This window comes from Triturus cristatus, chromosome 4_2 (assembly GCF_964204655.1).
Source record: "Triturus cristatus chromosome 4_2, aTriCri1.1, whole genome shotgun sequence".
In the NCBI taxonomy this organism is placed as follows: domain Eukaryota; kingdom Metazoa; phylum Chordata; class Amphibia; order Caudata; family Salamandridae; genus Triturus; species Triturus cristatus.
The window spans coordinates 234,876,331-234,888,421 of record NC_140586.1 but is presented as its reverse complement, the minus strand read 5'-3'; the positions used below and the strand labels follow the sequence as shown (position 1 = coordinate 234,888,421).

Genomic DNA, 12,091 nt, shown 5'->3' with positions numbered 1-12,091 from the left:
AGAGTCCAGCGACCTCTCCCGCGCTTCCTGCCGGCGCTCTGCCTGCGGCGCCCGCCGGTGAAGGACATTGAGTAGCTCGTCCCCTGCCCTTACTCCCTCCAGCTGGTTCCGTCTCTTCCCCTCGTACACAGTGCCTTTCACCGTCACTCATCCCACTAGGTGCTCTTACACTACATCTGTTATGCTTTGCTTTTCAACGATATGTACTCTAGGTTAACCTCGCTGAATTCGATTGTATTCATGTACATGGGGCTCTGAATTGGTGCAGTTTTGTAACTTTGCTATGCAATTTTGTTCAATAAAGGTTTTGAAAATCCCCCCCAAAAAATTATGATATTTCTAATGCTTGTTTTTTAAATAAATAAAATAATTCATTATTTGTGTATGTCTTTGGTGAATGATTGTTACTGTATTTTTTGTGTATTATTTTGTGGTACAGATCATTGGTCCCCGGCTTCCAGTATTGACTCAGAGCGGGGGTCCCGGGTTCCAGTAATAAATAAGTCAATATGTTAAGAACCACTGATTTAGGAAGTCTGTTGAGATTTTTATATTTATTCTTCAAACTATAGTTCAGAGAATCCTTCAAAAGATCAAACACAACCTAGAGAGTCATCACCGTGACTCTAACCAGACTTCCCCCAGTCTGCTATATGGACATCCTGCACCTCTTTCTGAAGGAGACCGCTCAGCTTTCTCAAAGGCTAGACCTCCTAATAATTGACAACGAAAGAATCCTCCTTCTGGCTCTAATACTGCAAATCAGTGACTACGGGTTTGTGGGGAGCTAAGTTTTGCCAACTTTAACTTCTTTTCAGACTTCCTGGATGTTTGGATGGCTAATAAAAAAACACACATTGCCAGTTCCCAATATAAGAGTGAGTGCATGTTATGTTTAACCCTGGGTGTCCAACTACGCTACGCTCGCGTAGTTTGTGCTACTTCGCACTACGCGTATTGCACGTAGCACAGTGCAAAAACGCGTAGCGCAGTCGGCATTTTTTGCTTCCTCGCGGTCCGCAACGTCAAGTTGGCGACCGCGAGCGAGCAAAATGACATCCCACAAGACGTTTTCCTCGTTCGCGATTAGCAACATCAAGTTGGCGATCGCGAGCTTGGAAAATAAACCTCCCGGCAAGATTCTCAACGCGGAGAGGTCAGGTTTCTCATTGCGAGGGGTCGCGTATGCTCGCGACCGCTCGCGATGAGAAACTACCAGTCCGCGTTGAGGAAGCTGCAGCTCGAGTAAAAATCTACTTGAGAGAAAGAAAACGACAGCTCGCACTGTGCGAGATGCCGTTTTCAATGATTGCACAGTGCGGACAAGCATCCGGCACTGTGCAATCATCCCGAACAGCGCACTACGCAGTTCGCGTAGCGGTACGCGTATCTCACGTAGTGCGAAGTGCACTTCGCGTAGCTACGCGTAGCGCTACTACGCAAACTACGCCCAGGGTTAGTTATGTTACCAGGCACTGTACAACCCTCATAACTGTTGTGTGTTAATGCCATGTTGTCTTATGATGTACCTGGTGGAATCAGGTGTCCAGGTACACACCTCTAAAACCTAGCTGGTGACGATTGTGGCCTACAAAAAAGACGTGGGGATTTATTTGTCTACAATGGGGTGTTTAATGCTATATTACATGTTTGATGCATCTGTTCCCTCCTGTTCCAATTGCAAGAAGGATTACATCTGGTATTTCCACACTTCCTAACTTACAGGACATCTCTTCCACTGAATGTCTATCGTCTTTCCACTGGAGAGAAAACATGCTCCACTCATGGAGCTACTGAGATCAGCTTTGAAGGTCACTCAATGCAGATTGTACAAGCACTATGTGTTTCTTGTATCACCGCAAAACAATATGCAATTTGGTCTGGAGTTATTGAGAAACATACTTTGCTAAGATACTACCTGGAAGATGCAGCCTTTCTCCATCACAAACCCAAGGGCTGGAAATAGGAGAAACCCAGTATATGTGAGTGGGCTATGCTTACATTCGGCGTGACTTAGAAGCTCCCAGACTGTAAGGCTTGGTCTATTCCGAATAATACCTAATTCTCCCAAACTATGATTTCATTTGTAAGAATCATCACATGTAAAGTTTAAATTTCTAAAGATTGCACTGTCAAAGGTACACAATAGCAAAGAGGCATGACACAATGTACATCTTTAGACTTCTAAATACTTATGTATTAGTTTACAGTTTGGCAGAGCAGGATAACCACCATAAATTATTGCAAAAACTCACAATTATCTCCCTCTATGTAGAGTCCGGGGAATGCTGGATTTCACAATACCAAGGCCTTAAATGGCTTCAGAAGCCGAAACCTTGACCTGAAGGTCCGCCTACCACATGGCCATTAGGTTACAGTTACAGTCCCAGGGTTAATCACTAATGATACTCGTTTCCTACCTTGGACGGCCAAGCAAGGCATGGTGGTCCCAAGTGAGGAAACATACAGTGGCCATTTTTTGTGTTATGAAAACAAAATCTCCTTTTGTTGCAGGGATTCTGTGTATGCACAGAACTATGCGCAGGAAACCAGGACCTCAGAGAATTGTGGTGTACCAGAAACTCCCCTCAGAACCAAGAACCCCATATCCGACCAGCTTAGTGTCCCATTCGTTAGCCTAGATCTTGCTAGGCGGTCCCAATGTATAGACAAACCAGAACATGCGACTTAGATATTTCTCAGGAGTGGTGTGCATCCGAAATACCAGTTTGTACTTATTTAGCAGTCCACAACAGAATAATACAGACACGGTAAAGTTTAAAGAGTTTATTTTATAAACCTCGTGTCCTAAGATGCAGTACTTTGGCTAACACTAGTAAACAAATGGTTAAGATCAGAACCATCAGCATTGTTACAATACCATACACAATGAAAGGAGCAATCATAATAATAATGACAGTGGTAAACAGCCACACTCCTTTCCCTAGTAACTAATAAGTTTATTATACTAATAGAAGGTCTCTTAGGCTATCAGGGGGAACCCCATACCGTATAGATCAGCTTAGTAGAATCACATCACAAGATCAGCTGGGCTCTCTCATGCATCAGCTCTTCTGTTCAAATGAATCTAAAACATTCTGTCCTGTAATATTAAAGGCACTTGTCCTTCAAATATTGGCAGCTGCATGTATGATATGTCTAAAAAGTGGTACGATCAATCTGAACACAACACTCTGCACCGTCTAGTGTCCTACACTTGTTCTTTACATGATGTACAGACGAAGGTCGCAGCCCAGTGTTAAGAATGTTAAACAATAAACTGTTATCCTGTAAGGCAAAGTCGAGTAAGCATTTCTAAAATGAATAACATATAACAACAGTGTCGCGTGCAAAGCAGCAGAAACGGCAAGCTGGCTTTCTAACAGTTGGCTCGGTTATGCTAACTTAGTGTTGTAAATAGGGAGTGGCTAACCCACACTACACTTTGTGAATTTGTTTTTCAGAACACAATACAATTTCCCAAGTGATCGCATCAAACATGATACCTGCTCAGCAAAGCTTCAGTGCCTTCAGAGAAGCTGCGGCGCCTGAAGCTCCACTGAGGATAGAGAGATGCGCACTTGATTGGTAAGAATCTCTAAAACTGGCAAGTGGTCTTCTTTCAAAGGAGTGGAGACAATGGCCACCAGGTTCTATATGACCCTATTAGTCAAGGAGTTTCTGGTTCCTCTACTACATGGCATGTTCTCCAGAGATTGAGAAAATACCCAAAGAAACGACAATGGAGTGGCCCAAAGGGAAACTTTTTTTCGTTGTACATGCTTTGTGGTCCATAGAGGTTCTGTAAGCAATGGTGTGGTGACCCATTTCAGATGTTACATACAGACCATGTTCACTGCAAAGGGCATGTGTGGTACTCTTTTACATCCACTGTCGTCTAATTGGAGACACTGAATCATACTGATTTTTAGCGCTACAAATCCATGCTGACCTGCGAATGCATATAAAAGAAGAAACTCAAAGTGGGCTGGAGTTCTGCCACAGAGGCTGATATCATGCGATGTGACCAGTGAACCACCATTGGAACAGTTGTACATTTCATAACTTGTTATTCAGTCAGAGGCACAGACATGTTTGTGAAAACTTCAAGCTCAACTTGAACTGACTTTAGCTCACCGCAGTCTACCACATGGCCTAGATTTTAGGCACTCCTCCACTGTCTTTTGGCATTTGAGTATTTTTAGGTTTATGTTAACTAGTCTTAAAAGCTATTTTCTGAAAGAAAGTAAGTTTTCACAGGTACTCAGTATGTGGGACAAAGACACTGTGACTGCTTTAGGTAATCGGCACATGCAATATGGTTCGCCAGATAGCCTGCTGGGGAACCGGGTTCGAATCTCGGCAGGGACGCTCAACATCCTGTGATACTGGACAAATCACTTAATCTCCCTGTGCCTAACAAAATGAATGTGTTAATCTGTAACACAACTGGTATTCATGTAGAGCGCTCTGAAACCTTTGGGTCAAGTTCGTACTATATAAAATTCCGGGAAAAAAGTTGGGGTAATCAGCGCAAACCTTAACCGTATTTGTTCTATTTAGAGATAGTGGTTGGTCCAAATATTTGTGTTTCTAATGTCTTGCAGGAATTTAATACCATCCATTCATGGGCTTTTACAAAAAAAAAAAAATCAGCCCCATCTTCCTGTCAGATAATAATTTGGCATGTTTTTATTTTAGCTGTTTAGTTGTTTTGGTGAAAGGCTCATTTACCACATTTCTGTGGGGTGTAGCTTGTTTCTATTCTATTCTAATTGGCCAGTGGATGCCGGCTTCACTGTCTCTTCTTTTGGCTACAGCATAAACCAAGTACTGATTGCTTCAGACTGATTGCTGTCCTTCAGCTGATTGCAACGTGACTGAGGCACTAACTACGTTAACTTTATCTTCATCCCTGTAGCCCTTGTCGAACCTCTTGCCATCTGTGGCTTACTTGAAAGAAGCCCTTTTCTCCTTTGACATGGATCTTTGTCGTACAACAGATGTTATCTGCTTGTACTGTGACAACAGATGTTATCTGCTTCCAAATGTATTTTCACTAAGACATGGGAGCAATTGCTTCTTTATGTGATAGGATTTTTTGCCAGATGTCATATTTATTTGCTTTTTTACCTATGACGAGATTCAAAGCCAATAGGTCTCGCCTTTGAGACTACTAGGTCTGCCATTGCGTTTTGTTCATGCTGTACAGCAACAGCATCACACCACATCGCAAGGCCTGCTCATTTCAAAATACAGTGATTTGTAGCCATACTGTATAGCTAAAAATAATAATAACCAAGCATTAAAAATGCAATAGGTCTCGCCTTTCATTAAGTTAAATAGGGCTGGGCGTAGATGGCGTAGCGCCACTACGCAGAATTTTGGAAAAAATGTGTGGAAAACGAGCGCTCGTCCTGAGGGTCCGTGTGCCCCGGACAGGGGTCCCTCGTGCCTGGGCAGGCTCCCCGATCTTCCCGGCCTGGCTGGGTTGAGAGGCAGGGACCGGCCCCAGGGCCTGGGTTTCGGTCAGGGCCTGGGGTTTGGGAGCCCCCGTCTTGCGGCCTGCCAAGTGTCCATCTGCCCGGGATAAGGTTCCCTGGTGCAGAGCCCCGGAGACCTGCAAGGCTCCATGGGTCCCGGGCAGTCCTCCCCCGGGAGGCTGGACCCCAAGAGCGCCTGCGGGCCTCCCCATGCCTGAGGCCCAGCGTGGGGTCTCCGAGCCCCCGAGCCCTCCAGCCCCAGAGCCCTGCAGCCCTGGAGCCCTGCAGCCCTGGAGCCCTGCAGCCCCCGAGACCTGCAGCCCCCGAGCCCTGCAAGGGCAGGCGGGAGCCCTCCCGCGAAGGCTCGGGCAGGCAGATTGGCGTTATTTCGGTCCCCGACATCTGGTCGCACCTCTCCCCGCTGGTCACGCGCAATGTTTTCCAATGGGGCAACCAGATGGCCGGGCCGGCCTGGAAGTCTCGATGATGGCTCATTTGCCTCCCGGATCCCAGCCAGGGCTCCAGGAGGTCGGGCACGTTCGCGCCTAGGGTCCCCTGAGCCTCGCGGTGGGCACGGGTTCCCAGAAAGAGGGGTAGCCTTCCTCCGGATTACTAGGGGCAGGGTATGCCGGGACACCCCGCCCGGGATGGCAGTTCTCTGCCAGGAACCAAATGTGCTATGCCCGGGAAACACCTCCCTAGGCGTCCGGGGCTCCCTCCTCCGGCCCACGTCGTGGCAAAGTGCCCGGGACGTGCTCCATGGTTCTCGGGCAGTCATCCCCCCGGGGGCGTCCGGGCCCGAGAGCCACGGTGGTCCTTCCCCAGGCTTGAGTCCCAGCCGGGGTCCCCGAGCCCCCGGGAAGCGGAGCCCCTGAGCCCTGCGTGGGCAGGTGGGAACCCTACCGGGAACGCTCGGGGTGGGCAGATGGGAGTCCTTTCGGTCCCGGCCATCTGGTCGCACCTCTCCCCTTGGCCATCTGGTCACGCGCAATGCTTTCCAATGGTGCGACCAGATGGCCGGGCCGGCCTGGAAGTCTCGATGAGGGCTCATTTGCCTCCCGGATCCCAGCCAGGGCTCCAGGAGGTCGGGCACGTTCGCGCCTAGGGTCCCCTGAGCCTCGCGGTGCGCACGGGTTCCCAGAAAGAGGGGTAGCCTTCCTCCGGATCACTAGGGGCAGGGTATGCCGGGACACCCCGCCCGGGCTGGCAGTTCTCTGCCAGGGACCAAATGTGCTATGCCCGGGCAACACCTCCCTAGGCGTCCGGGGCTCCCTCCTCCGGCCCACGTCGTGGCAAAGTGCCCGGGACGTGCTCCATGGTTCTCGGGCAGTCATCCCCCCGGGGGCGTCCGGGCCCGAGAGCCACGGTGGTCCTTCCCCAGGCTTGAGTCCCAGCCGGGGTCCCCGAGCCCCCGGGAAGCAGAGCCCCTGAGCCCTGCGTGGGCAGGAGGGAACCCTACCGCGAAGGCTCGGGGTGGGCAGATGGGAGTCCTTTCGGTCCCGGCCATCTGGTCGCACCTCTCCCCTTGGCCATCTGGTCACGCGCAATGCTTTCCAATGGTGCGACCAGATGGCCGGGCTGGCCTGGAAGTCCCGATGAGGGCTCATTTGCCTCCCGGATCCCAGCCAGGGCTCCAGGAGGTCAGGCGCGTTCGTGCCTAGGGTCCCCTCCGTCACTCGGAGCGCGTGGGTTACCAGAAAGGGGGATAGCCTTCCTCCGGATTAGTAGGGGCAGGGTATGCCGGAACACCCCTCCGGGACGGGTGGTTCTTTGCCGGGGACCAGATGGGCTATGACCGGACAACACCTCCCCCCCTGTCCGGGGGCTCCTTCCTCCAGCCCGCGGCGTGACAAAGTGCCGGGACGGGCTCCATGGTTCCCGTGCAGTCATCCCCCGGGCGTCCGGGTCCCCTCCGTCTTGCGGTGTGCACTGGTTACCCAAAAGGGGGGTAGCCTTCCTCCGGATTACTAGGGACAGGGTACTCTGGGACCCCTCTTTGCCTAGTGATCCTCAGCCAGCAGCTGGACGGGCCAGGATGCCGCCCCAGCCCTGTGTCCGCCCCTGGGCCTGCCGTGTGGCAGGCTGCCCCAGATGGGGTCCGGAGGGCCTCCCCTGCTGGGCTGGGTCCAGGGTCCCGGGGAGGGCGGCCTCCCCACCCTATGCTACGTTCTCGCTCCTGCTGCGTGGCAGGGTGCCCGAACGAGGTCCCGCGGGCCCGAGGAGGCTTCCCATTTGCCTCCGGGCCCAGGAGCCCCGGCTGAGTCCAGGGGCCCCGGCTCGTGTGCTCCAGCCCTGGTACCCATCCCCCAGCCTGCTGCCCTGCCAAAGGCCTGGAACGGGGTTCTATCGTGCCTGGGGAGCCTCCCCTTGCTTGGCTGGGTTCAGGGGCTCCCAGCGGCCCGGGGAGGGTGGCCTCCCCACCCTGGGCTCCGTTCTCAGTCCCGCTGCGTGGCACGGTGCCTGGGATGGTGTCCGGCGGGCCCGGGGAGGGCGGCCTCTCCACCCCGGGCGCCGTCTTGGGTCCTGCAGCGTGGCAGGGTGCCCGGGACGGGGTCCGGCAGGCCCAGGGAGGCTCCTCCTGTGCCTCTTGGCCTGGAAGCCCTGGCTGGGTCCAGGGGTCCGGGTCGTGGGCTCCGGCCCTGGGCCCCATCCCCCGGCCTGCGGCACTGCCAAAGTCCCGGGACAGGGTTCCGTTGTGCCCGGGGAGCCTCCCCTTGCTTGGCTGGGTTCAGGAGGTCTGGCTGGGGCCCCTGAGGGCCCCGGGGAGGGCAGCCTCCCCACCCCAGACTACGTCCTCAGTCCTGCTGCGTAGTAGGGTGCCCGAACGAGGTCCTGCGGGCCCGGTGAGGCTTCCCCTTCGCCTCCGGGCCCAGGAGCCCTGGCTGGGTCCAGAGGCCCGGCTCGTGTGCTCCAGCCCTGGGCCCCGTCCCCCGGCATGCTGGCCCGCCAAAGGCCTGGGACGGGATTCCATCGTGACCAGGGAGCCTTCCCTTGCTCAGCTGGGTTCAGGGGCTCCCTGCGGCCCCGGGGAGGGTGGCCTCCCCACCCCGGGCTCCGTCCTCAGTCCCGCTAAGTGGCAGGGTGCCTGGGATGGTGTCTGGCGGGCCCGGGGAGAGCGGCCTCTCCACCCTGGGCTCCGTCTTGGGTCCTGCCAAGTGGCAGGGTGCCCGGGACGGGGTCCGGCGGGCCCGGGGAGGCTCCTCCTGTGCCTCTTGGCCTGGGAGCCCTAGCTGGGTCCAGGGGCCCCACCGGGCCCCGAGTTCGGGGCTCCGGCCCTGGGCCCCGTCCCCCGGCCTGCAGCACTGCCAAAGGCCCGGGACGGGGTTCCGTTGTACCCGGGGAGCCTCCCCTTGCTTGGCTGGGTTCAGGAGCTCTGGCTGTGGAGGGCAGCCTCCCCACCCCGGGCTCTGTCCTGGGTCCTGCCGCATGGCAGGGTGCCCGGGTCGGGGTCCAGCGGGCCCGGGGAGGCTTCCCCTGCACCTCTGGGCCTGGGAGCCCCATCTGGGTCCAGGGGCCCCGCCGGACCCTGAGTCGGGGGCTCCGTCCTGGGCCCCGTCCTCTGGCACTGCCAAAGGCCCGGGACGGGGTTCCGTTGTGCCCGGGGAGCCTCCCCTTGCTTGGCTGGGTTCAGGAGCTCTGGTTCTGCCGTGTGGTAGGGTCCCCCTCGCAGCCTCCATGGCTGGGGTCCACCTAGGGCCCTGGGCCTCCGGTCCCCCATGCCCTGGCACCCGCTCACTCTTTCGTTGGGGCACAGAGCGACCAGATGGCTTCCCTTTCGAGCCCGTCCATCTGCTCGCAGATGTCCCCTCAGCCACCTGGTCGCGCCTATCCCCTCGGTCATCAGGTCGCACCTATCCCTTCGGCCATCTGGTCGCGCCTATCCCCTCAGCCATCTGGTCGCGCGCAATGCTTTCCAATGGGGCAACCAGATGGCCGGGCTTGCCTGGGTGTCCCGATGAGGGCTCATTTGCCTCCCCAATGCCAGCGAGGGCTCCAGGAGGTCGGGTACATTTGTGCCTTGGGTCCCCTCTGTCACTTTGTGTGCACGGATTACAAGAAAGGGGGGTAATTTTCTTCTGGATTACTAGGGAGAGGGTCAGTCAGACCACCGTGAGGTCCGGCGATTCGGAAACGGGAAGGCAGCACCCGGGCCATGCCTGCCGGGGCCCCCAGGGTCCCGGGTACGCACCTGCCTCTCAGCCCCTTCCCGATGGTCCTTTTTCTCCGGGTTTGCTCGGTCAGACCTACGTGAGGTCCGGCGATTCGGAAACGGGAAGGCAGCACCCGGGCCATGCCTGCCGGGGCCCCCAGGGTCCCGGGTACGCACCTGCCTCTCAGCCCCTTCCCGATGGTCCTTTTTCTCCGAGTTTGCTCGGTCAGACCTACGTGAGGTCCGGCGATTCTGAGACAGGGGAAGGCAGCACCTGGGCAGGGAGGCCTGCCAGGGGATGCCTTGGCTGTACTTTGATCGATTGGGCACTCTCGGTCCGTTTAGGGATGGACTGCTTGGCCAGCCTCCGCTGTTGTTTCAAGCAAGGAGCTTCCTCCCCGCATGGACTGTCTGACTTCACCCTACCCAGCAGAGCGAAGGCCGAGCGGCCCCGGCAGCTGCTGTCCCCCAGCGGTCTGACTCGAGCGGAATGGGTTGGGTGGCGCCAGGCCCTCGGATGCTGCTGCCCAGCAGGTCCGTAGGCTCAGTGCGCCACACCTTCACCCCTCTCCGCCCAGCACATTTCCACAGCAGCTCGGAACGATTGTTCCGAGGGGTGTCACTGCCGCCAGGCTCCGGCACCCATGCGTCTCGCTCCGGGTGCACCTCGGCCCGCCTCTCCCTTCCGGGGGAGACGGATGGGCCTGCCGGTGCCCAATGCGACCGCACCTCTCCACCCATCCAGCGAGCCCTCTTGCCCAGGCGGGTGGGCTCCTTCCCCCAGCAGCTCCCGAGAGGGAGGGGTGCGTGAAGGTTGTCCGGTTGGGGAGATGGGCACGTGGCCCCCCGAACCCAACCCGTCAGCAGTTGCGGCTACCTGATTGATCCTGCCAGTAGCATATGCTAGTCTCAAAGATTAAGCCAAGCACGTGTAAGTACACACGCCCGGTACAGTGAAACTGCGAATGGCTCATTAAATCAGTTATGGTTCCTTTGATCGCTCCATCTGTTACTTGGATAACTGTGGTAATTCTACAGCTAATACATGCCGACGAGCGCTGACCTCCCGGAATGCGTGCATTTATCAGACCAAGACCAATTCGGGCTCGCCCGGCCGCTTTGGTGACTCTAGATAACCTAGGGTCGATCGCACATCCTCGTGACGGCGACGATACAATCGGATGTCTTCCCCAACAACTTTCGATGGTACTTTCTGTGCCTACCATGGTGACCACGGGTAACGGGGAATCAGGGTTCGATTCCGGAGAGGGAGCCTGAGAAACTGCTACCACATCCAAGGAAGGCAGAAGGCGCGCAAATTACCCACTCCCGACTCGGGGAGGTAGTGACGAAAAATAACACTACAGGACTCTTTCGAAGCCTTGTAATTGGAATCAGTACACTTTAAATCCTTTAATGAGGATCCATTGGAGGACAAGTCTGGTGCCAGCAGCCGCGGTAATTCCAGCTCCAATAGCGTATATTAAAGTTGCTGCAGTTAAAAAGCTCGAAGTTGGATCTTGGGATCGAGCTGGCAGTCCGCCGCGAGGCGAGCTACCGCCTGTCCCAGCCCCTGCCTCTTGGCGCCCCCTTGATGCTCTTGACTGAGTGTCCTGGGGGTCCAAAGCGTTTACTTTGAAACAATTAGAGTGTTCAAAGCAGGCCGGTCGCCTGAATACTTCAGCTAGGAATAATGGAATAGAGTCCGGTTCTATTTTGTTAGTTTTCGGAACTGGGGCCATGATTAAGAGGGACGGCTGGGGGCATTCGTATTGTGCCGCTAGAGGTGAAATTCTTGGACCGGCGCAAGATGAACCAAAGTGAAAGCATCTGCCAAGAATGTTTTCATTAATCAAGAATGAAAGTCGGAGGTTCGAAGATGATCAGATACCGTCGTAGTTCCGACCATAAACGATGCCGACTATCGATCTGGTGGCGTTATTCCCATGAACCACCGAGCAGCTTCCGGGAAACCAAAGTCTTTGGGTTCTGGGGAGAGTATGGTTGCAAAGCTGAAACTTAAAGGAATTGATGGAAGGGCACCACCAGGAGTGGAGCGTGCGGCTTAATTTGACTCAACACGGGAAACCTCACCAGGCCAGGACACGGAAAGGATTGACAGATTGATAGCTCTTTCTCGATTCTGTGGGTGGTGGTGCATGGCCGTTCTTAGTTGGTGGAGCGATTTGTCTAGTTAATTCCGATAACGAATGAGAATCCTCCATGCTAACTAGTTACGCGACCCCCAGCGGTCGGTGTCCAACTTCTTAGAGGGACAAGTGGCGTTCAGCCACACGTGATCGAGCAATAACAGGTCTGTGATGCCCTTAGATGTCTGGGGCTGCATGCGCGCTACACTGAACGGATCAGCGTGTGACTACCCTTCGCCGACAGGTGCGGGTAACCCGCTGAATCCCGTTCGTGATAGGGATTGGGGATTGCAATTATTTCCCATGAA

General features: G+C 55.0%; 1 protein-coding gene and 1 non-coding gene across 2 annotated transcripts in view; one reads left to right on the top strand and one right to left on the bottom strand.

Annotated features, from left to right (window-relative positions):
* LOC146833511 (gap junction gamma-1 protein-like) overlaps positions 1 to 12,091 on the bottom strand; it is a 203,929-nt gene that overhangs the window by 29,593 nt on the left and 162,245 nt on the right. The gene's annotated exons all lie outside the window — the stretch shown is intronic.
* Positions 10,508 to 12,091, top strand: part of LOC146833513 (18S ribosomal RNA) — a 1,818-nt gene continuing 234 nt past the window's right edge. The window contains exon 1 of the ribosomal RNA XR_014960997.1: positions 10,508 to 12,091. This exon is cut by the window's right edge and continues 234 nt beyond it. This is a non-coding gene — a ribosomal RNA (18S ribosomal RNA).